Raw genomic sequence first — 27,501 nt, forward strand, 5'->3', positions numbered from 1 at the left:
GGCACTCCTTCTCGATGACCGCACAGCTTACTTCGCGGGGCAGTAGTTTCTGACTCAGGTAAGCTACCGGGTGGTCTTGACTGTTCGGCCCAACTTGGCTCAGCACTGCCCCCAGTCCAAACATAGAAGCGTCTGTGTGAACAAGGAAACGTTTAGTTGGATCGGGTGCGGCCAATACCGGGGTATTTGTGAGGGCGCCCTTTAGCTGGCGGAAGGCTTCCTCACACTCGGGGGTCCAGGTTACCTGGTGGGGGAGGTTCTTACAGGTCAGATCAGTGAGGGGCTTGGCTATGCTGCTGTAATAGGGGATAAATTTCCTATAATACCCTGCTGTCCCTAGAAACGCCATGACCTGGGTTTTAGTGCATGGGGTGGGCCATTTGGCTATGGCCTCAATCTTGGCTGGTTCTGGTCGCTGTTTCCCACTTCCGACCCAATGTCCTAAATACTTAACCTCTGCTTTGCCCACGTGACACTTGTTGGGGTTCAAGGTGATTCCGGCCTTGTGGATCCTGTCCAATACTGTCTCTAGGTGATTTAGATGCTCATCCCATGTCACGCTGTAGATGACGATGTCATCCAGGTAGGCACAAGCATAGTCCTGGAGACCATCCAGAAGCCGGTCAGCCAGCCTCTGGAAGGTCGCAGGGGCATTCTTCATCCCGAATGGCATAACTCGAAACTGGAATAAGCCGAACGGGGTGACAAATGCAGACTTGGAAATAGCGTCAGGACTTAGGGGGATCTGCCAATAGCCTTTGCATAGATCGATGGTGATCAAATACTATGCCCCCGCCAGCCGGTCTAAGAACTCATCCATACGCGGCATGGGATACACATCCGTCACCGTTTTCTCATTTAGCTTGCGATAGTCTACACAAAACCGGGTAGTCCCATCCTTCTTGGGTACTAACACTACGGGGGATGCCCAGGGACTATCTGACTCTTCAATGACTCCTAAACGCAACATCTCTTGTCGCATCCCTTCTCGTACAGACTCAGGAACGTGGAAGGGGGGTTGTCTCAGAGGGGTCTGATCCTGGGTCTCAACCTTGTGTTGTGCCAGGCGGGTGTACCCCGGTCTCTCTGAAAACATCCTCTGTCACTGCCTCAACGCCTCCGCCTGCTGTCTCTCCCGGGGCCCTAGGTTTTCTCCCAAGTGTACCTGGTCCCATGTTTTAGACTGAGTCCTCTACCCTAAGACATCAGGCAAGGGGAATCCTGTTAAATCCTCTGCTTTGGGTACACAGATGGCCACTACCTCTTCAGGGCGCTCCTGGTAGGGCTTCAGCATATTCATGTGGAACATGCGGATAGCCCTGGGGTCGTCACAATCGGCGACATTGTAGGTGGTGTTGGCTAATTTCCCCACTACCTGGTAGGGCCCCTGCCATGCAGCTTTGAACTTGTTCTGCCTAGTTGGTTCTAACACCAGGACCTTCTGTCCTATCTCAAAGGTGCGTTCTCTGGCCCTCCGATCGTACCACACGCGCTGGCGCCGTTGGGCCGCTTGCATGTTCCCACGTACAGCCTGAGTCAGCTCCTGTAGGCGGTCCCGGAATTCCAGCACATAGGGCACAATAGGTATCCCTTCTATGGTTCCCTCCCCTTCCCAGTGTTCCCGCACTAAGTCTAGGGGTCCCCTTACCCGCCTCCCATTTAACAGTTCGAACGGGGAGAACACCTTGGATTCTTGGGGCACCTCCCGATAGGCAAACAGGAGGTGTGGCAAAAATTTCTCACAGTCCCTGTAGGTCCTGGTAAAAGTCCCAATGAGTTGTTTTAATGTTCCGTTAAAACGTTCACACAACCCATTGGTTTGTGGGTAGTACGGGGCGCTTCTAATGGACTTTACGCTGCACAGCTTCCACAGTTGGTTGGTCACCTCTGCTGTAAATTGGGTACTCTAGTCAGAGATAACCTCCCGGGGAAATCCAACCCGTGAGAAAACCTGGAGCAGGGCAGCCGCCACCGTCTCTGCCAGTATGTTAGGTAATGCAACCGCCTCTGGATACCGTGTGGCATAATCTACCACTGTCAATATATACTTTTTCAATGACGGACTGGGTTTGGCTAACGGCCCTATCAGATCGACCGCTACTCGGCTAAATGACTCCTCCACAATGGGGAGAGGGTGTAATTTGGCCTTGCAGCGATCTCCCCTCTTGCCAATGTGCTGGCAACTGTCACAGGTCTGGCAGTACTGACGAACATCATAGGTTACCCCCGGCCAAAAGAAGTTTTGTGTCAGACGATGCCTGGTGCGACTGACGCCGAGGTGTCCGGCCAAGGGTATGTCATGAGAGATTTGCAGTAGCTCCTGCCTATACTTCTTGGGCACTACCAGCTGTCGTTTTATAGTGGTGCTCGTCCCTGTGTGGCGCTGCTCTGTAACCCGGTAGAGGAGTCCCTGATGCCATACAAACTGTTCCCCTTCCAGTACTCCTCTCCCGTCCTGTGCCTTCCCACGATACCCCTGTAATGAGGGATCCTCAAGTACCCCCTTTTTAAACTCAGCTGGGGTGGCCCAAGAAATGTGTCTGGCTATGGGAATACGTGCAGGGCTGGGGTGTCTTACCTGGGCCTCCTGAGTGTAATTCCGCCTCCGCAGCTAGAGCTTGTCTCCGGGTGGTCACAGGATAGGTCTCAGCCAGAGGGGCCACTGAGAATGCAGATAACATGGGCCCCAAGTCATTTCCGAGCAAGACGTCCGCAGGCAAATCCTCCATCAGGCCGACCTCAACAAGGCCATCCCCGACTCCCCAGTTCAGGTGAATCCTGGCAGTGGGCAGTCGATGTATGGCTCCCCCGGCTACTTGGACGGCCACTGTCCGGTCCATCTTCTCTTGGTCCCAGACGAGATGAGGCTTAACAAGAGTCAAAGTTGCTCTGGAATCTTAGTCCCTGCATACTTTTCCCATTAACCCACACCGCCTGTCGATGCTGTTGTCGATTATCTGCCCGGGCTGCCTGCATGGGGTCTACATCATGCAGCACTTCCTCCATCTCTTGCATCCCCGGATTAGTCCTAGCTCCCAATGCCGGGTCAGCTTCACCTTGGTAGTAGTGTACAGCGGCCTGGTTGACGGTAGCCGTTCCTGCCTTTGGCCGCTGGGTATGATGAGTCCGGTTGGGACATTGTCTTTGCTGGTGCCCCAGCTGATGGCAGGTGTAGCATCGCGCCCCAGGGGGACTCTGGTAGGCCGGGGTTTTAGCTGGTCCCACGACAATCTTCTGTGGTTTAGGGGCCTCCAGACCCATGGAAGGGCCCCTAGTGACAGTCTTTGATCCTGGCAACTGAGACCTCCTGGCATCAGGATGTTCATCGGCCAGTTGAGCGGCCTCCTCAAGAGTCATTGGCCATCTGTCCTGAAGCCATTCTTGTGTCTCGGGGTTTAGTCCAGTAAAGAATTGCTCTAACAAGAAGAGCTGGAGGACGTCCTAGTTAGTGGTTGCTTGGCTCCCTTGTACCCACTGTAGCAGTGTCCGCCCTAGTTTACAGGCCCATTCAGCATGGGTATCTGGTACCTGTTTTATAAGTCCGCGGAACTTTTGGCGGTATGCCTCTGGAGTCAGCGCATGCCGCGCCAAGATCACTTCTTTGACCCGCTCATAGTCCATGCAGTTCTCATCAGGTACCGTGCGATAGGCGTCCGCTGCCCGGCCTGTCAGCTTGCTGGCCAGAACCTGAACCCAATCCTCTGGCTTCTCTTGATGAAGGGCACACTGCCGCTCAAAGTCCTGCAGAAAGCCATCAATGTCTTCCTCTGCCTCCCCCAACTGTCGGAAGGCATTATGCTGGATTTTTTTGTGGCTTACTGCTGACGGTACCTGGGCGGAGGCCAGAGCTCACCCTGCTCACTGACTCTCCTCTCTCCACTCTGCCATCTCCATCTTGGCTAGCTCTATTTTGGTCCGCTCTGCCATCTCCATCTTGGCTAGCTCTACCCTGGTCCGCTCTGCTATCTTTTCCTTCAGATCAGTACGTACATCAGCCATCACTTCTTGTACGATCTCTACTGCAGTGTTTGGGCCATAGAACGCCAGTCTGCTCTTTACCTCCCTATGGAATTCAGTCTCTTCCACGTTCACATTGGGAGGCGCTGCACTGCCATGTTCCATGCAGGGGTGAACCTAGCCTATCTGCTGCCTGAGGCGAGCAGCAAAATGAACCCCCCCCCTGCACACAAAGTAAATTTTCATATCTATCCTGTAAAACTGAGTACAATACTGGACATTTTGATTTAGATAAATAGAAAAAAAAGGTGTCCAAACACAAGGATGTCAGGGCCATCACACGCACATGCAAGAACAACACAGAAGTATCCAGAACAAGGGTCAATAATGGCAATGGTAGGCTTGGCACAGGGCCGGACTGGGACAAAAAAGCAGCCCTGCCACACAAATCCCACCAGCCCACAAACAATAGCACTCCTCACCCCAATCAGTGAATTTTTGCTATACTTTGTCGTCCCCTCATCACTCTCTATAAGGAGTTATTTGAAGAGCCACATGTGAATGGCGTCACAGTACATATGATCGACCACAGCTCCATTTACATGGTGCTCTTCAAAGGTACGTTTCCCAGGATCATGGGGATCCCAGCAGTCAGATCCACAACAAACAGAAAGTCATCCCCTGTCCCCACATAATGCTCCATACAGTATTATGTGGCCCATATATTACTTCATACAGTATAATGGGCCCCATATAATGCTCCATACAGTATAATGGGCACCATATATTACTTCATACAGTATAATGGGCACCATGTATTACTTCATACAGCATAATAGGCCCCATATATTGCTTCATACAGTATAATGGGCCCCATATATTACTTCATACAGTATAATGAGCACCATATATTACTTCATCCAGCATAACAGGCTCCATATATTACTTCATACAGCATAACAGGACCCATATATTACTTCATACAGTATAACGGGCCCCATATATTACTTCATACAGCATAATGGGCCCCATATATTACTTCATACAGTATAATGGGCCCCATATATTACTTCATACAGCATAATGGGCCCCATATATTACTTCATACAGTATAATGGGCCCCATATATTACTTCATACAGCATAATGGGCCCCATATATTACTTCATACAGTATAATGGGCCCCATATATAACTTCATACAGCATAATGGGCCCCATATATTACTTCGTACAGTATAATGGGCCCCATATATTACTTCGTACAGTATAATGGGCACCATATATTACTTCGTACAGGATAATGGGCACCATATATTACTTCGTACAGCATAATGGGCCCCATATATTACTTCGTACAGCATAATGGGCCCCATATATTACTTCATACAGTATAATGGGCCCCATATATTACTTCATACAGCATAATGGGCCCCATATATTACTTCATACAGTATAATGGGCCCCATATATTACTTCATACAGCATAATGGGCACCATATATTACTTCATACAGTATAATGGGCACTATATATTACTTCATACAGTAAAATGGGCACCATATATTGCTTCATACAGTAAAATGGGCCCCATATATTGCTTTGTACAGTATAATGGGCACCATATATTACTTCTTACAGTATAATGGGCCCCATATATTACTTCATACAGCATAATGGGCCCCATATATTACTTCATACAGTATAATGGGCCCCATATATTACTTCATACAGCATAATGGGCCCCATATATTACTTCATACAGTATAATGGGCCCCATATATTAATTCATACAGTATAATGGGCCCCATATATTAGTTCATACAGTATAATGGGCCCCATATATTACTTCATACAGTATAATGGGCACCATATATTACTTCATACAGTATAATGGGCACCATATATTACTTCATACAGCACAATAGGCCCCATATATTACTTTATACAGTATAATGGGCACCATATATTACTTCGTACAGCATAATGGGCCCCATATATTACTTCATACAGTATAATGGGCCCCATATATTACTTCATACAGTATAATGGGCCCCGTATATTACTTCATACAGTATAATGGGACCAGTATATTACTTCATACAGTATAATGGGCCCCATATATTACTTTGTACAGCATAATGGGCCCCATATATTACTTCATACAGTATAATGGGCCCCATATATTACTTCATACAGCACAATAGGCCCCATATATTACTTTATACAGTATAATGGGCACCATATATTACTTTGTACAGCATAATGGGCCCTATATATTACTTCATACAGCATAATGGGCACCATATATTACTTCATACAGCATAATGGGCCCCATATATTACTTCATACAGTATAATGGGCACCATATATTACTTCATACAGTATAGTGGGCACCATATATTAATTCATAAAGTATATTGGGCCCCATGTATTACTTCGTACAGCATAATGGGCCCCATATATTACTTCATACAGCATAATGGGCCCCATATATTACTTCATACAGTATAATGGGCACCATATATTACTTCATACAGTATAATGGGCACCATATATTACTTCATACAGTATATTGGACCCCATGTATTACTTCATACAGCATAATGGCCCCATATATTACTTCATACAGCATAATGGGCCCCATATATTACTTCATACAGTATAATGGGCCCCATATATTACTTTGTACAGCATAATAGGCCCCATATACTACTTCATACAGTATAATGGTCCCCATATATTACTTCATACAGCACAATAAGCCCCATATATTACTTTATACAGTATAATGGGCACCATATATTACTTCGTACAGCATAATGGGCCGCATACATTACTTCATACAGTATAATGGGCCCCATATATTACTTCATACAGTATAATGGGCCCCATATATTACTTCATACAGTATAATGGGCCCCATATATTACTTCGTACAGCATAATGGGCACCATATATTACTTCATACAGTATAATGGGCCCCATATATTACTTCATACAGCACAATAGGCCCCATATATTACTTTATACAGTATAATGGGCCCCATATATTACTTCATACAGTATAATGGGCACCATATATTACTTCATACAGTATAATGGGCACCATATATTACTTCATACAGCACAATAGGCCCCATATATTACTTTATACAGTATAATGGGCACCATATATTACTTCGTACAGCATAATGGGCCCCATATATTACTTCATACAGTATAATGGGACCCATATATTACTTCATACAGTATAATGGGCCCCGTATATTACTTCATACAGTATAATGGGACCAGTATATTACTTCATACAGTATAATGGGCCCCATATATTACTTCGTACAGCATAATGGGCCCCATATATTACTTCATACAGTATAATGGGCCCCATATATTACTTCATACAGCACAATAGGCCCCATATATTACTTTATACAGTATAATGGGCACCATGTATTACTTTGTACAGCATAATGGGCCCTATATATTACTTCATACAGCATAATGGGCACCATATATTACTTCATACAACATAATGGGCCCCATATATTACTTCGTACAGCATAATGGGCCCCATATATTACTTCATACAGTATAATGGGCCCCATATATTACTTCATACAGCACAATAGGCCCCATATATTACTTTATACAGTATAATGGGCACCATGTATTACTTTGTACAGCATAATGGGCCCTATATATTACTTCATACAGCATAATGGGCACCATATATTACTTCATACAACATAATGGGCCCCATATATTACTTCATACAGTATAATGGGCACCATATATTACTTCATACAGTATAGTGGGCACCATATGTTACTTCATAAAGTATATTGGGCCCCATGTATTACTTCGTACAGCATAATGGGCCCCATATATTACTTCATACAGCATAATGGGCCCCATATATTACTTCATACAGTATAATGGGCACCATATATTACTTCATACAGTATAATGGGCACCATATATTACTTCATACAGTATATTGGGCCCCATGTATTACTTCATACAGCATAATGGCCCCATATATTACTTCATACAGCATAATGGGCCCCATATATTACTTCATACAGTATAATGGGCCCCATATATTACTTCATACAGCATAATAGGCCCCATATACTACTTCATACAGTATAATGGTCCCCATATATTACTTCATACAGCACAATAAGCCCCATATATTACTTTATACAGTATAATGGGCACCATATATTACTTCGTACAGCATAATGGGCCGCATACATTACTTCATACAGTATAATGGGCCCCATATATTACTTCATACAGTATAATGGGCCCCATATATTACTTCATACAGTATAATGGGCCCCATATATTACTTCGTACAGCATAATGGGCACCATATATTACTTCATACAGTATAATGGGCCCCATATATTACTCCATACAGCACAATAGGCCCCATATATTACTTTATACAGTATAATGGGCACCATATATTACTTCGTACAGCATAATGGGCCCCATATATTACTTCATACAGCATAATGGGCCCCATATATTACTTCATACAGCATAATGGGCCCCATATATTACTTCATACAGTATAATGGGCACCATATATTACTTCATACAGTATAATGGGCACCATATATTACTTCATACAGTATATTGGGCCCCATGTATTACTTCGTACAGCATAATGGCCCCATATATTACTTCATACAGCATAATGGGCCCCATATATTACTTCATACAGTATAATGGGCACCATATATTACTTCGTACAGCATAATAGGCCCCATATACTACTTCATACAGTATAATGGTCTCCATATATTACTTCATACAGCACAATAAGCCCCATATATTACTTTATACAGTATAATGGGCACCATATATTACTTTGTACAGCATAATGGGCCGCATACATTACTTCATACAGTATAATGGGCCCCATATATTACTTCATACAGTATAATGAGCCCCATATATTACTTCATACAGTATAATGGGCCCCATATATTACTTCATACAGTATAATGGGCCCCATATATTACTTCGTACAGCATAATGGGCACCATATATTACTTCATACAGCATAATGGGCCCCATATATTACTTCATACAGCACAATAGGCCCCATATATTACTTTATACAGTATAATGGGCACCATATATTACTTCGTACAGCATAATGGGCCCCATATATTACTTCATACAGCATAATGGGCCCTATATATTACTTCATACAGTATAATGGGCACCATATATTACTTCATACAGTATAATGGGCACCATATATTACTTCATACAGTATATTGGGCCCCATGTATTACTTCGTACAGCATAATGGGCCCCATATATTACTTCATACAGCATAATGGGCTCCATATATTGCTTCATACAGTATAATGGGCCCCATATATTACTTCGTACAGCATAATGGGCCCCATATACTACTTCATACAGTATAATGGGCCCCATATATTACTTCATACAGCACAATAAGCCCCATATATTACTTTATACAGTATAATGGGCACCATATATTACTTCGTACAGCATAATGGGCCGCATATATTACTTCATACAGCATAATGAGCCCCATATATTACTTCATACAGCATAATGGGCCCCATATATTACTTCATACAGTATAATGGGCACCATATATTACTTCATACAGTATAATGGGCACCATATATTACTTCATACAGTATAATGGGCACCATATATTACTTCATACAGTATATTGGGCCCCATGTATTACTTCGTACAGCATAATGGGCCCCATATATTACTTCATACAGCATAATGGGCTCCATATATTACTTCATACAGTATAATGGGCCCCATATATTACTTCGTACAGCATAATGGGCCCCATATACTACTTCATACAGTATAATGGGCCCCATATATTACTTCATACAGCACAATAAGCCCCATATATTACTTTATACAGTATAATGGGCACCATATATTACTTCGTACAGCATAATGGGCCGCATATATTACTTCATACAGCATAATGAGCCCCATATATTACTTCATACAGCATAATGGGCCCCATATATTACTTCATACAGTATAATGGGCACCATATATTACTTCGTACAGCATAATGGGACCCATATATTACTTCATACAGTGTAATGGGCCCCATATATTACTTCATACAGCATAATAGGCCACATATATTACTTCATACAGTATAATAAGCCCCACATATTACTTCATACAGCATAATGAGCCCCATATATTACTTCATACAGCATAATGGGCCCCATATATTACTTCATACAGTATAATGGGCACCATATATTACTTCATACAGTATAATGGGCACCATATATTACTTCGTACAGCATAATGGGACCCATATATTACTTCATACAGTGTAATGGGCCCCATATATTACTTCATACAGTATAATGGGCACCATATATTACTTCATACAGTATAATGGGCACCATATATTACTTCGTACAGCATAATGGGACCCATATATTACTTCATACAGTGTAATGGGCCCCATATTTTACTGCATACAGTATAATGGGCACCATATATTACTTCATACAGTGTAATGGGCACCATATATTACTTCATACAGTATAATGGGCACCATATATTACTTTGTACAGTTTAATGGGCCCCATATATTACTTCATACAGTATAATGGAGACCATATATTTCTTCATACAGTATATTGGGCCCCCATATGTTGCTTCGTACAGCATAATGGGCACCATATATTACTTCATACAGCATAATGGGCCCCATATATTACTTCACACAGTATAATGGGCACCATATATTACTTCATACAGTATAATGGGCACCATATATTACTTCGTACAGTATAATGGGCCCCATATATCACTTCATACAGTATAATGGGCACCATATATTACTTCATACAGTATAATGGGCCCCATATATTACTTCATACAGCATAATGGGCACCATATATTACTGCATACAGTGTAATGGGCACCATATATTACTTCATACAGTATAATGGGCCCCATATATTACTTCATACAGTATAATAAGCCCCACATATTACTTCATACAGTATTATGAGCCCCATATTTTACTGCATACGGTATAATGGGCATCATATATTACTTCATACAGTATAATGGGCCCCAAATATTATTTCATACAGCATAATGGGCCCCATATATTACTTCATACAGTATAATAAGCCCCACATATTACTTCATACAGTATTATGAGCCCCATATTTTACTGCATACAGTATAATGGGCACCATATATTACTTCATACAGTGTAATGGGCACCATATATTACTTCATACAGCATAATGGGAACCATATATTACTTCATACAGTATAATGGGCCCCATATAATTCTTCTACCCAAACCCCGCTGTTCTGGTCTCCTCAGTGTATTCTCATCCTCCGCACTGCTTGGCACAGGGACATCATTATCTTTACCTATATAATTGTCCACTTTGACTGATAGTAATAGTGATTTAGTGCCAGTCATTACTCTGGCTACCCATCCACTCCAGAATTCAGTATAAACTTATTACCCTCACCCACAAAGCCCTCCATGGCACAGCACCACCCTACATCTCCTCCCTTGTTTCAGTATACCACCCTACCCGCGCCCTCCGTTCTGCTGATGACCTGAGATTAGCATCCTCAATAATCAGAACCTCCCACTCCCGTCTCCAAGACTATACACGTGCTGCGCCAATTCTTTGGAATGCACTTCCCAGGTCAACACGATTAGTTCCCAATCCCCACAATTTTAAGCGTGCCCTGAAAATGCATTTATTCAGACTGGCCTGTCGCCTCCACACATTAACCTAATCTATCCCTGTGTGGCACAGTCAAAAGTTTTACCATAACCAGGTTCCCCGCATCATGTTCCCACATGCTTTATGCATCCATTAGCCCTCTGTGTCTGTACTGTTACACACTTAACATTATGGCTGGTCCATACAATCGGGGCAACTGTTACCACCCACCTTTCGTGTCTACCTCTTTCCTCATAGACTGTAAGCTTGCGTGCAGGGCCCTCATTCCTCTTGGTATTTGTTATAATCTATGTGATTAATGTTATGCTGTAATGTCTACTGTCTGTACAAATCCCCTCTGAAATGTAAAGTGCCGCAGAATATGTCGGCGCTATAGAAATAAAATTTATTATTATTATTATTATTATTATTATTATTATTATTATTATTTGTTTGTACCCTGTTGTCTGGGGCTGGCCCTCTTTATGGGGGTGCTCAGGGGATATGATTATACACCAGTAAAAAGTATGAGAGGCTCAATGTGACCAGTGCCACCTAGTTTCCTACCCCTCTTATTCTACTGGTACTGTGGGCACACTGACTGGTACTGAGGAAAAGAAAGAAAGAACAGAGAGAACATGAAAACAGAGAGAGAAAGAAAGAAAGAACAGAGAAAGAAAGAGGGGAAAGAAACAAGAGAGAGAAAGAAAGAGGGGAAAGAAAGAAAAGAAAGAAGGAAAGAAACAGAGAGAGAAAGAAAGAACAGAGAGAGAGAAAGAAAAAAGAAAGATTAGAGAGATAAAGAAACAGAGAGAGAAAGAAAGATTCTATAAAGATACTATAGCAGCCCGGCTCCCACTGTAGTGCCCACCTGAGCCTCCCGATGCAGGACATATCATGATCCGCTCACATGGCCGGCATCCCCGAGTCCAAGGCAATCCTGCTGTCCACGCTGTTGGAGGAGGACACTGTGATGGATCTGAAGCATTCCCTGAAGTGCCTCCATGGTTCCGTCACAATTTCCTCCCGAAATTACATCATTTCCGGTCAGCTTCTAGCACGTCACTTCCGGCGGAACGTCACGTGCGAATTTTAAAGTGCTCCTCGGGGCTCCGCCATGTACTCCTGTGTCCGCGGGAAAAGTAAGCTCCCAGCCGGGGCAGTGGGGCAGAATCTCTCTCAAAATCGGGACTGTCCCGCTGGGAGGTATGAATGCCCCCCACCATACACCTTGTACATGTATGGCTCCGCATACATCATACACACACGGTTCCGCTTTTTATGCCTCGTACACACACGGCTCCGTTCTGTACACCTCGCACACACACGGCTCCACTCAGTACACACATGGCTCCACTCCGTAAACCTCGTACACATGCGGCTCTGCTCCGTACACCTTGTACACATGTGGCCACGCTCTGTAAACCTTGTACGCAAATGGCTCCACTCCGTAAACCTTGTACACATGCGTCTTTGCTCCATACACCTTGTACACACACGGCTCTGCTCCGTGTACACACACAGCTCCACTTCGTACACATCTCTGCTCCGTACACCTCGTACACACACGGCTCCGCTCCGTACACACACACAGCTCCACTCCGTACACCTCGTACACGGGCAGCTCTGCTCCGTGCACCTCCCACACACACGGCTCCGCTCCGTACACCTCGTACACACGGCTTGCTCCGTACACCTTGTACACACACACGGCTCCGTTCCGTACACACACACGGCTCTGCTCCGTACACCTCATACACACACACTGCTCCACTCCGTACACATCATACACACACACGGCTCTGCTCCGTACACCTCGTACACATGCGGCTCTGCTCCGTACACCTCGTACACTTGCGGCTCTGCTCCTTACACCTCGTACACATGTGGCTCCGCTCCGTACACCTCGCACACACAGCTCCGCTCCATACACCTCACACACTCGCGGCTCTGCTCCGTACACCTCATACACACACGGCTCCGCTCCGTACACCTCGCACACACGCAGCTCCACTCCGTATACCTCACACACTCGCGGCTCTGCTCCGTACACACACATGGCTCCGCTCTGTACACCTCGTACACATGCGGCTCTGCTCCTTACACCTCGTACACGTGCAGCTCTGCTCCGTGCACCTCTCACACGCGCGGCTCTGCTCTGTACACCTCATATACACACACGGCTCCGCTCTGTACACCTCGCACACACGCAGCTCCGCACACCTCACACACTGACGGTTCCGCTCCGTACACCTTGTACACACACATGGCTCCGCTCCGGACACCTCGTACACACACCTGGCTCCGCTCCTTACACCTCGTACACACGCGGCTCCACTCTGTACACCTCGTACACACGCGGCTCCGCTCCGTACACCGCGTACACACACAGCTCCGCTCCGTGCACCTCATACACTCGCGTCTCCGCTCCGTACACCTCGAACACACAGAGCTCCACACACCTCACACACTCGCGGCTCTGCTCCGTACACCTCGTACACACACACGCCTCCGCCCCGTACATTTCACACACACGCGGCTCTGCTACATCCACCCTGTAAACCCCCCTGACCCCACAAATAAACTCATCCAGGACGATGACAGCCAGCACAGACAGCAGAGTCCTGCATAAAACAAGGGCTGATGCGCACAGGACCTGTGATGAGGTCACTGGAGGGGAGGAGTCAGGGGTCACATGATCTGGGGGCCCTGACTCCTTCCCTTCTGTGACCTCATCAATTACAGCCTCTTGCACGACCGCAGCACCAACGTGCAGAGCCTAAATTGTAGGTGCTGCGGGTAGAGGAGCGCATAATGCCGCCCCTGGCTGCCTGCCGCTTCAGCAGCTGGCTCAACTCGCCTCATTATAGCTGCGGCCCTGGTTCCATGATGGCTGCTATCAAATCCGCTTTTATTTTGTTGCTAGCGATTACACCTTACCCATTACCTCTCCATTCACTCCCTTCTAGACCCTTCACAGTCCGGCTTCCGCCCCCTACATTCGACTGAAACTGCACTCATCAAAGTGACCAATGACCTTCTGACAGCAAAACGTAACGGTGACCACTCTCTGCTCATTCTTCTTGACCTATCTGCAGCTTTCGATACTGTTGACCACCATCTCCTACTCTCTAGGCTCCAGTCACTAGGCATTAAGGACACTGCACTCTCATGGTTCTCTTCCTATCTCTCTGACCGCTCCTTCAGTGTTTTGTTCTCTGGCTCCACGTCATCTCCTCTTCCTCTTGCCGTCGGGGTACCTCAGGGCTCAGTCCTTGGCCCCCTTCTTTTCTCTCTCTACACGGCCCCAATTGGACAGACCATCAGCAGATTTGGCTTTCAGTACCATCTTTATGCTGATGACACACAACTATACACGTCTTCCCCCGACCTTACCCCCGCTGTACTACAGACCGCCAGTGACTGTCTGTCCGCAGTCTCCAATATTATGTCCGCTCTCTATCTGAAACTCAACCTCTCCAAAACTGAACTTCTTCTGCTCCTGCCGTCTACTAACCTCCCTAAATCTGACATTTCCCTCTCCGTGGGTGGTACCACAATAACACCCCGGCAGCAGGTGCGCTGTCTGGGTGTTATGTTTGACACCAATCTCTCCTTCACATCCCATATACAATCCCTTGCCCGCTCTTGCCGCTTACACCTAAAGAACATCTCTAGAATCCGCCCTTTTCTCACTATGGAAACAACAAAAACCCTCACTGTTGCATTGATCCACTCTCGCCTGGATTACTGCAACGCTCTATTAATTGGCCTCCCCGTCACTCGACTATCCCCTCTCCAGTCCATACTTAATGCAGCGGCCAGGATCGTCCATCTGGGTAATCGGTACTCGGACGCGTCCGCTCTTCGCCAGTCCTTACATTGGCTGCCCATTCATTATAGGATCCAATTCAAAGTACTTGTTCTCACCCACAAAGCTCTCCATAGTGCGGCACCCCCTTACATCTCTTCTCTCATTTCTGTCTATCGGCCTAGCTGATCGCTGCGCTCTGCAAACGACTTTCGACTAACCTCTGCACTAATCCGTACCTCCCACTCCCGACTCCAAGACTTCTCCCGTGCTGCTCCTATCCTCTGGAATGCTCTACCCCAAGAAATCAGGACTATCCACAATTTGCATAGTTTTAGGCGCTCCCTCAAAACACACCTGTTCAGAGCGGCCTATCACATTCACTAATCAAAGTCATTCTCTGTGTAAGTGTGCGTGTGTAGCCCATTCACTATCTCCATCCATCCTTCACTCCCGCAAGATGGCTGGACCTTCATTGTAAATACACCATTGTAAATACACACCTGTACTCTGTATCTCCCTCACCTCATTGTAGATTGTAAGCTCTCACGAGCAGGGTCGTCTTATTTCGTCTTATTTTGCTTTAATTATTGTATTGTTAGCGTTGTTACTTATGACTTGTGTTTTGAAACTGTTAAACTGTAAAGCGCTGCGGAATATGTTGGCACTATATAAATAAAGATTATTATTATTATTATTATTATTATTATTACACCTCGAGCTTCCACCAGGTGTTTTAATGTATTTCTCTTTAACTTCTGGTAGTTGTTTTCCATTCAGTCCTTTACTCTTATAGACGGGGTATCATATCCCGCCACTGCCACCAGTGTAACGGGGACTTCTGTGCTGTAATACCTCTTACATTACCACCCCATGTTTCAGGAGGTCCACTCTGCTTTTGCTCACTTCTGGATGAAGGACGCTGGCTTGAAAGGCTTTGTAACATGGGAACATATAAAAGATCACTGCTTCTCCACGTATTTCCAGTGTGACAACATTTTACTCACCGGTCTCAGAATATATATACATACAGAGGACAGGACAGTCAATATGTGGCGGGCCAGTAGACAGGCTCCAACTAAGATGCCAGACGCACATTACAATAGCCGCAGGTGGCCGGCGGCCCCCGATCATTTACCATGGGATTTAAAAAGGTGGGGGGAGGTCAGAAGTGGGATATCTCGTTTACCTCTGCCCAGGGGTCGCAGCCGGTCGGTTGCTGCATTAGGGGTATGCATCTCACATTGCACCTATCATACATGCATCTCCTATTCGGGGTGATGGGGGTTTCTGGAGCAGTTAGTAACCCTCGTTTAATGACAGAAAAACCCACAATGGTCACAGAAATAACTTGAATCTGACAAAAGTAATAATAAATTAAAAATCTATGAAAATGAACAAATGAAAGTCAGACATTGCTTTTCAACCATGCTTCCACAGAATTTGAAAAATTAAACTTATGAAATAGGCATGGACAGAAATGATGGTACCCCTGAAAAGAATGTGACAAAATGGACTTGTTAAAACAAGGTGTGTCCACGAATTAGCATCACAGGTGTCTACAATCTTGGAATCAGTGAGTGGGCCTGTGTATAGGACTAAAGATACTCACTGTGCTGTTTGGTGACATGGTGTGTATCACACTCAACATGGACCAGAGGAAGCGAAGGAAAGAGTTTTCTCAGGAGATTAGAAGGAAAATTATAAACAAACATGTTAAAGGTGAAAGTTATAAGACCATCTTCAAGCAGCTTAATGTTCCTGTGACTACAGTTGCACATATTCAGAAATTTAAGCGCCATGGGACTGTAGCCAACCTCCCTGGACGTGGCCGCAAGAGGAAAATTGATGACAAATCAAAGAGACGGATAATACGAATGGTAACGAAAGAGCCCAGAAAAACTTCTAAACAGATTAAAGGTGAACTTCAAGCTCAAGGAACATCAGTGTCAGATCGCACCATCCGTCGTTGTATGAGCCAAAATGGACTTCATGGGAGACGACCAAGAAGGACACCAATGTTGAAAAAAATCATAAAAAAAGCCAGACAGGAATTTGCCAAACTACATGTTGACAAGCCACAAAGCTTCGGATGAGACAAAAATGGAACTTTTTGGCAAGGCATATCAGCCCTATGTTCACAGACGGAAAAATTAAGCATATCAAGAAATGAACACTGTCCCTACTGTGAAACATGGAGGAGGCTCTGTTATGTTCTGGGGCTGCTTTGCTGCATCTAGCCCAGAGTGTCTAGAATATGTGCAGGGTATAATGAAATCTTAAGACTATCAAGGGATTCTAGAGAGAAATGTACTGCCCAGTGTCAGAAAGCTTGATCTCAGTCACAGGTCATGGGTCTTGCAACAGGATAATGACCCAAAACACACAGCTAAAAACACCCAAGAATGGCTAAGAGGAAAACATTGGACTATTCTGAAGTGAGCCCTGACCTAAATCCTATTGAGCATCTTTGGAAAGAGCTGAAACACGCCATCTGGAAAAGGCAGCCTTCAAACACGAGACAAGTGGAGCAGTTTGCTCTTGAGGACTGGGCCAAAATACCTGTCGAGAGGTGCAGAAGTCTCATTGACAGTTACAGGGATTGTTTGATTGCAGTGATTGTCTCAAAAGGTTGTACAACAAAATATTAAGGTAAGGGTACCATTATTTCTGTCTAGGCCTATTTCATGAGTTTTATTTTTTTTTTTTAATTCTGGAAGCATGGTTGAAAAGCAATGTCTGATTTTCATTTGTTAATTTTCATAGATTTTTTTATTTATTATTACTTTTGTCAGATTCAAGTAATTTCTGTGACCATTATGGGTTTTTCTGTCATTAAACGAGGGGTACCAACAATTTTGACCACATGTGTAGATAGATGAAGCCCCCTTTTTATATTCCACATTCAGGGCATTGTCCCACTGTATTGGAGGGATGTAATCCCTCATTGTCCAATTCATTTAACCTACCTATTTGTTCTTCAGTGTGTGTAGACTACTAAACCGCAGGGGGAAGATGCAATACAAAATCAGTTCCACAGATTCAAGAGTTAACGTACAGGCTCATATGAACAATGGTCCTGTAGTAATCGCAGGTACGCGGGATGCATTGACAAGACGGGATGAACTTAAGATGTGACTTTTATATATATATATATATATATATATATATATATATATACCTATAGGGGCTATCTCGAGCAACCAAACAAGCTAACAATAGTTATCCTCACAGGGATCAAAACAAAAATACAGTGGTAACACGAACACGACTAACCCGGCAAAGACTGGTCACTATAGGGCCGCGGAATGACCGACTACGGGTCCTGAGTCTTAACTACAATGTGTCACTTATCCTCTCTGACGTCCGGCAGAGTGGTGGTCGGTGCTGCTTCGGCATTTCAGCCGCTGGGCCCAGCCGACGAGGATCTAACGGATGCTTTGGGCGTTCCTACGCCCAGGCGAATTGGGGGCACAGCAGGCCCCTGAAGACTCCCTTTGCGTTCACCTCCCAGTGGAGGTGGGAAGGCGTTGCCTGGGGACTGGAACGTGTAATCCGCAGCCACCAGCTGCGGACGGGCAGCAGCATAGGCTGCGGGGGACAGTGACCAAGGACACAGCTGCGGGTCGGAGCCGAACTGCGGGGGCTGCAGGCGGCAGCGGACAGGCCGCACCCGCAGGGTGGTGTCGGGTGGCGGCGGCTGCAGGTGGCAGCGGACGGGCCGCACCCGCGAGGTGGAGTCGGGCGGCGGCCACGGGCAGCGGCCGCAGGCGGCAGTGGACGGGGTGGAGTCGGGCGGCGGCGGCCACTGGGAGCACGGTCAGGCGGTTGGTGTCTGTCCGTTGGACGGCTCGGTGCCGTCTCCCTTCTGTGGGTGGTGAGTCCCCCTTCAGTCTCTCCCATAGCTGCTCTGCTCTCCTTGCTCTGGCTCTCTCACGCCCTCTAGCTTCCTTGCTCCTTCTCTCCTACTCCGTCGACTGCCCTCTGCTGGCGTCCTCAGCCCCTTTTATATTAGCTCCTCCCCCAACCTTTCTAGAAGTCTCTGTGTTCCATCCCCTAATTATGTCCCCCAGAAACAATCCCCCTAGGAACCTTGGTGACAGCCCCCTTGGTTCTGGCCCAGACACACAGCGGTGACTCCTCCTCCTACAGTCCTTGACCTACTGAACAATACATCTACCATAAATAAGAATAAATGCTGTGTCACAGGGAGCTTGGACAAATGTTGCAGGAATTTAGCCATGCTGTGTCCTGAAGTGTTTGGATTCCCAAGGCAATCAACAACCACCCAGTGCTATGTTAAGCGGCACCGTCCTCCACACCTTTGCCTGAGCTTACATTCTAATTTGCTGTTTGCATCTAGTTCTTGTTAAGATGTTATGTTGTTTATACCTCCCATCAGGGGCGGACATATCATTGGTGTAACCTGTGCAGCCGCACAGGGGCCCAAGAGGTAAGGGGGCCCATTACCACCTCCAAAGTAGGTGATATTTTGCATTATGATGAGCTACTGGATGGGGAAGGACCCATATGCTATTCTTGCGCTGGGGCCCTTTTTGGTCTCTGTCCGCCAGTGCCTCCCATTGTGTTCTCGTTCAGTCTTTCCATACGTTCCTGACGTTGGCTACGTATCCTGAACCTGTGCTGCATGCCCTGAAGCCGAATCGTCTGACTACGTATTACAAAAGTGTGCGAGGTGTATCTTATCTTAGCCACTTCCATAGCAAGGAAACCGAAAGTGTGTGAGGCGTATCTTATATTAGCCACCTCCATAGCTAGGACATACGCCTTCCCGGGTGGGGTACTGTTGGACTGAATGTGCTAAAGAAGGAATGGTTTTTGTTTTTAGACTTTTTACAGCTCTTACTAAGACAAAGGCCCTATCCAAGTAGGTGGGAATGACAGATGAGCTGGTACAGAGAGGCAGCAGGAGTGGCAGTAACCAATCCATGGCTGTAATCCATCCACAAGTGATTTAGGCTCCGGCACGATGGAAATAAGTCTTTTTTTTTAAGTCTATGTAACTCTTCTCCAGGATCCCCAAAATACATCATACTGGGTGTCCCATTATAGCCCCCATCATAGAGAAAAATTAAAATCCATAAAGACATCTCTAGAGAAGGGAAAAGAGCTGATACTTCAATTTCCATTGCAGTAGGCCGTCACTTTGAACATATTAAATTAATTAGACCTAGGAACAGAGGGACTAATTAAAACAAAGGAAATGAGAGAGAGATAATTCAATCTCCGTTGAAGTAGTGACCTCCTGCTATGACCAGATAATTACAATAGGGACAGTTGCTGGGAAAAAGACAAAGTCTGAGATCCGTGTATTCAAGAGGTAGAGAAGTGAAAAATGTAGAACCTTCAGAGGTAACTCTTATTTTCTTCAAAGAAAAACTGTACAGTTGCAGTTAGACACTTTGTCTCTGGTATTCATATGTGATGCTAGTCACAACCCACAGACAGGCCGTGAGTCAGTGAAGTCAGACGTTCCGGGGTCAATACCAAAGAACACATAGTAAACCAATGGAAAATACGAAGCTGTAAGTCAGGTCACATACCAGGGTCAGAATACCAGAGAAACGGCGGATAAGCAAAGGGGCAATAATAAACGGGTAGTCAGAAAACGGTCCAAAGGTCAGCTTATATTTTCACAAGAGTACCAGAAGAAAATGGACCCCAAAATTTGTTGTGCATTTTCTCCTGAGGGGAAAACCACTGTTTGGGTACTTATCAGGGCTCTGAAAGTAATGAGCGCCATTTGACTTTTTGAATGTAAAATTTGCTGGAATACTTAGCTGACGCCGTGTCATGTTTGATGAGCTCCTGATGTGCCTAAACAGTGGAAATCCCCTACAAGGGACACCATTTTGGAAACCAGACCCCTCAGGGAACGTATCTAGATGTCTGCTGAGCAGTTTAAACCCTCAGGTGCTTCATAGACGTTTATAACGTTGAGCCGTTAAATAATAAAAAAAAAAAAAAAATCACATTTTTTCCCACAAAAATGTTTTTCAGCCCCAAATATTTCATTTTCACAAGGGTAACAGGAGAAAATAGACCATAAAATTTGTTGTGCAATTTCTTCTGTGTACAACGATACCCCATATGTGGTCGAAAACTACTTTTGAGGCACAGTGCAAAGCTCAGAAGGGAAGAAGCACCATACTGAAGTTCAGATTTAGCTGGACTGGTTTGAGGGTGCCATGTCACATTGGTAGAGCCCCTGAAGTGCCAGACCAGCAGAACCCCCCCATAAGTGACCTCATTTTACAGTCTACACCTTTCAGTAAATTCAGCTAGGGGTGCAGTGATTATAATTTTATACCATTGGGCAGTGAAGAAAAAATAATGCTTTTTTTACCACAAAGATTTTGTGTTACCCTCAAATTTTACATTTCATACTGAGAAATGGGTAAAATAGCACCAAATGTGCTGCATAATTTCTTCTGAATGTAAAAATACCCCATATGAGGCTGTACAGTACTGCTTAGCCATACATACTCGGGAGGGAGCGCTATTTGCCTCCTGTAGCACAGATTTTCCAAGAATACTTGGCAGATTCCATATACAGAGCCCCAAGTGAAAGAAAAGCAGAATCCCCCCTGAATTGTCCCCATTTTAGAAAATATACTCCTTTGGGAATTTATCTACAGGTGTATTGATGATTTTGGCTCAATTGGTGTTTTCTAGAAACAAACTGCAGTGGATGTTGCTGAGTGAAAATTACAAACTGTCGTTGTAATGACCAGTGCATTATGCCAGGCTAATTCTTCTGGAGACATGCACCCGTAAATTAGGCGGGCTCTCATCAGTACAGAAATGCCAAATGTGGACGCTAAATGTGGTCTAGACACACTGGGGACCAGAAGGGAGAAGGACATTTGGATTTGGGAGTGTGCAGAATTTGCTGTATTTCTTTTGGTGGTGAGGAGCTATTTTGCTTTCCCAGATCCTTTGTGCTACCAGTAATGTGGATGTCCCCTATATTTCCATTGACAGGTGACAGACCCGAATGGAGACTTGTTTTGTTGGGGGATTGAGTTGAAGCTTTTGTTTGGAACATTTTACATAATGTTTGGGATCACATTTATCCTTCTCTCTACACTGAGCACTTATATTTCGGTTTCCATTTAAATCTCTGAGTGACATGATTCAGATGAAAACCCCGCAGGATCCATTCACTACAATGAGGCAGCAGAGTTACTCTGGACTCCGTCTGACCTCTCTTAAGCGATGTCCTTTACAGAGATGCCCAAAACTCTGACCATCGGCACTTTAAGGCACGCCTAAAAGACAGACACCGCCAAATCACAGGTGAGACTGTCCACAGTGCCTCCATCTGCCTCATTACAAGGAATTTTCTGCCCGGGGTTATGTCTGAATCACATATTTCAGAGATTTCCACGGAAAACCCCAATGTTAGCGCAGAACGCAGGACAAATGTGAGCCGAACGTACTGCGATCTTTGAATGAACACATCAACAGCATGTGAAGAATTGTTTTTATTTATTTTTTACCCCATTCCCCGTGCGGTATAAGTGATTAGGCGACTTTATTCTTCAGGTCGATGCAGTTAGGGTAATACCAGATTTATAGCGATTTTTTTATGTTTGGCTGCTGTCACACACTAAAAGACGCTAAATTATTGCAAAAACTAGTTTTTGTATCACTATATTTTGAGAGCTATAATTTTTTCCTTATTTTAGCCCACAGTCATGTTATGGCGTGTATTTTGCGGGATAAGGCTAGTTTCACATTAGCGTTTATGGCCGCAGTGTCGGGCTGCGCACGGCCGCCGCTAAGCCCCGCCCCCTGCCGCGCCTCCGCCGGTAGCTCCGCCTACGGGCGCATGACGCTGCATGCGTCCTGTGTCCCCTATCTTTAGCACTGGGGATGCAGGCTGTGCGCAGGTATGCGTTTGGTGGCGCATGCGTCCTTTTTACGCTGCGCCGACCAGCGCCAAACGCAACAGGTTGCAATTTGGTGCGCTCGGCGCAGCGTCAAAAGGACGCATGCGCCTGCGCACGGCCTGCGTCCCCAGTGCTAAAGATAGGGGACGAAGGACACATGCAGCGTCATGCGCCCGTAGGCGGAGCTACCGGCGGAGGTGCGGCAGGGGGCGGGGCTTAGCGGCGGCCGTGCGCAGCCCGACGCTGCGGCCGTAAACGCTAATGTGAAACTAGCCTTACTTGACATTTTCTGACACATGACCCTTTTTGATCGCTTTCTATTCCGATTTTTGGGAGATAGAATGAAAAAAAAACAATTCAGGAATTGCTTTTTGAGGGTTTTTTAATGCTGTTCTGTGTGTGGTAAAATTGATAAGGCAGCTTTATTCATCGGGTCAGTGCGATTACAGTGATACCTAATTTTTATAGTTTTTTTATGTTTTGACGCTTTTACACATTAAAAACTATTTTATAGAAAGATGTAGTTAATTACTGGTAACGGGACTTCTCAGAGCCCATGACAGCACCACAGAGAAAGGGGATCCACCCGTCAAGGACAGGAAACCTACAGATAAAAAGGACGGTACCTCTCTCCCACATCAGTTGTTTACAGAGCACGAGAAGACGTCCAGTTTAATAACATAATATTCAACATTATTATGGAGCTTAACAGGAACACCATGTGACTACATATACGTAACGCAGTACGTTAACGCTGCCATTGAGCCCCATTGTTGGGCGCATCGCGACGCATGCCGTAAAGGTCATGCAGCGTCTGAGGCTCCGTCACCGTAAGCGCAGATTAATCATCTGTGATTCATCTGCGCTAACGGGTATAGCATAACGCAATCCAGTCCCTCCACCACTATCCATATTATCGACAATATCCAGCCTCTCCAACAGTATTCTGCTTCTCCATAATATCCATCCCCTCTACCAGTATCCTGCTCCTCCATAATATCCAGCCCCTCCACCAATTTCCAGTTTACCAGGATCCAGCCCCTCCAACAGTATCCTGTTCCTCCACCAGTATTAATATTGTCCAGAATATCAGCCTCCACCAGTATCCTGCTCCTCCACAATATCCAGCCCGTCCACCAGTATCCACATCATCCACAGTATTCAGCTATTCCACCAGTATCCACATCATCCACAATATCCAGTCACTCCACCAGTATCCACATACTCCATAATATCCAGTTCCTCCACCAGAATCCACAATATCCAGCCGCTTCACCAGTATTCACATCCTATGTTGGTTTTTCCACCAACATAGAAGAGGATTCTTTACTGTTAGGGCAGTAAGAATCTGGAATTCCCTGCCTAAGGAGGTGGTGATGGCGAACTCAGTCGAAGGGTTCTGGAGAGGCCTGGATGTCTTCCTGGAGCGTAACAATATTGTATCTTACAGTTATTGTTAGGTTCTTTAGAAGGACATACAGTAGATCTGGGGATTTATTCTGACAGAATTTTATAGGCTGAACTGGATGGACTAATGTCTTTTTTTGGCCTTACTAACTATGTTACTATGTTACTTAACATCCAGCCCCTCCACCAGTATCCACATCATCCACAACAACATCCAGCCCCTCCACCAGTATCCCATCCTCCATAATATCCAGCCCCTCCATCAGTATCCACATCCTCCACAATATCCAGCCCCTCCCCCTGTATCCACATCCTTCACAATATCCAGCCCCTCCACCAGTATCCACATCCTTCACAATATCCAACCTTTCCACCAGTAGCCAAATGTCATGGCACAGCTGTCGGGTGACCCAGGACCGGGAGCTCCTTCCCTGTCCCTAACATTAGGGGGTGCACTAGCTCGCCCTGCTTCCCAGGATACTTCAGATGGTGAAGATGCCAGGGCATCTGCCCTTGCCTTATGACTGAGTTAGCCCTCCATCTGTTCTCTTCCCCCAACCAGGGAAGAGGGGGCACTACTGTGCACCGTAGAACACCAACCCGATAAACAATGCAACACAGGCAAGGCTTAACAGAAAACTCCAGGCATACAAATATTCACTCACAAATAACAAAGAAATGCACTTGGGTGTGAAGGTAGGGGAATAAACCAAAAGAGAGAAGGATAAGGAATTATCAAACATACAAACCAAACATCAATCACTAATAACTCATCCAACTCTCCTCATATGTACTCCTCTTCCTCCGTTAGCCATGCAGCAAATGCTAGCTCTGACAAGGATTTTTAACAGAGCCCAGATTATAAAGGGGAAAGGAGTAGCTAACCATGCACAGCTGTGAACACAGGGATTTACAACATGGCCGATTAACCCCTGTTCTGCCAGAAGAAATAAATACATTTAAAATGAAGAAGTGCTTCTTCTCAGCATCGGAGTAGCAGCAATCAAACGCTACGGTCTTCTGGCTCCACACTGTCGCGGTAACCCCGTGACACCACATCATCCAGAATATTCAGACCCTCCACCAGTATCCACAATTTCCAGCCCCACCACCAGTATCCACATCCTCCACAATATCCAGCACCTTCATCAGTATCCAAACCATCTACAATATCTAGCCCCTGCACCTGTATCCACATCCTCCATATTATCCAGACCGTCCACCAGCATTCTCAATATCCAGCCTTTCCACCAGTATCCAAAATTTTCAGCTCCTCCACCAGTATCCACATACTCCATAATATCCAGCCCCTCCACCAGTATCCACATACTCCATAATATCCAGCCCCTCCATTAATATCCACATCCTCTTCAATATCCAGCCCCTCCACCACTATCAACATCCTCCTTAATATCCAGCCCCTTCACCAGTATCTACATCTTCTACAATATTCAGTCCCTCCACCGGTATCCACATCCTCCACAATATCCGGCCCCTCCACCAGTATTCACATCCTCCATATTTTCTAGCCCCTCCACCAGTATCCACATCATCCACATTATGGGGCCCCTCCACCAGTATCCACAGTCTCCATAATTTCCAGCCCCTCCACCAGTATCCACAGTCTCCATAATATCCAGCCACTCCACCGGTATCCACATCCTCCACAATATCCGGCCCCTCCACTAGTATCCACATCCTCCATAATTTCCAGCCCCTCCATCAGTATCCATATCATCCACAATATCCGGCCCCTCCACCAGTATCCATAGTCTCCATAATTTCCAGCCCCTTCACCAGTATCCACATCATCCACAATATCCGGCCCCTCCACCAGTATCCATAGTCTTCATAATTTCCAGCCCCTTCACCAGTATCCACATCATCCACAATATCCGGCCCCTCCACCAGTATCCATAGTCTCCATAATTTCCAGCCCCTTCACCAGTATCCACATCATACACAATATCCGGCCCCTCCACCAGTATCCATAGTCTTCATAATTTCCAGCCCCTCCACCAGTATCCACATCCTCTACAATATTCAGCCCCTTCACCGGTATCCACATCCTCTACAATATCCAGTCCCTCCACCAGTATCCACATCATCCACAATATCTGGCCCCTCCACCAGTATCCACAGTCTCCATAATTTCCAGCCCCTCCACCGGTATCCACATTCTCCACAATATCCAGACCCTTCACCAGTATCCTGCTCCTCCACAATATCCAGCCCCTCCACCAGTATCCACATCCTCCACAATGTCCATCTCCTCCATCCACATCCCTGGTACCTGAAGTCCTGGCGGATGTCTGCGGCTTCCCTGCATCCAGGAATTGCAGCACCAGGGGAGGGGTGTCAGCATCTATGGAGGAGGAGGTTGCACTCCTCTGCATCCACAGTCAGGGCGGCACCAGGACTGAGGAGGGGGCTCTGCTGACACACGGAGGCATGCAGTAAAGGAGCAGATTGTCAGAGGGAGTTAGGAGGACCATGAGAGGGATCTTCTGAGGGATGAGCCTGCAGTACAGGGAGCCACCCAACTAGTGACTATGTGAACATCCAGAGGGGGTGCTGTTAAAGTGAAACTGTTCCCATTATCAAAGCTGTGTGTATAGAAAAGTGACAATTCCCAATATCTGGCTACAACAGTGTGT

At 45.7% G+C, this 27,501-nt stretch overlaps 1 protein-coding gene across 3 annotated transcripts in view; it reads right to left on the reverse strand.

Annotated features, from left to right (window-relative positions):
• Positions 1-27,250, reverse strand: part of RUSC1 (RUN and SH3 domain containing 1) — a 93,243-nt gene extending 65,993 nt beyond the window's left edge. For all 3 annotated transcript variants that reach the window (XM_073552311.1, XM_073552310.1, XM_073552309.1), the window contains exon 1: positions 27,138-27,250. The gene's annotated coding sequence lies outside the window, so the exon portion shown is untranslated. The remainder of the gene's footprint in view (positions 1-27,137) is intronic.
• Positions 27,251-27,501: the final 251 nt, after the last annotated feature.

Source organism: Dendrobates tinctorius, unplaced genomic scaffold, assembly GCF_039654945.1.
Source record: "Dendrobates tinctorius isolate UK_male_01 unplaced genomic scaffold, ASM3965494v1 ptg000189l, whole genome shotgun sequence".
NCBI classification, from domain to species: domain Eukaryota; kingdom Metazoa; phylum Chordata; class Amphibia; order Anura; family Dendrobatidae; genus Dendrobates; species Dendrobates tinctorius.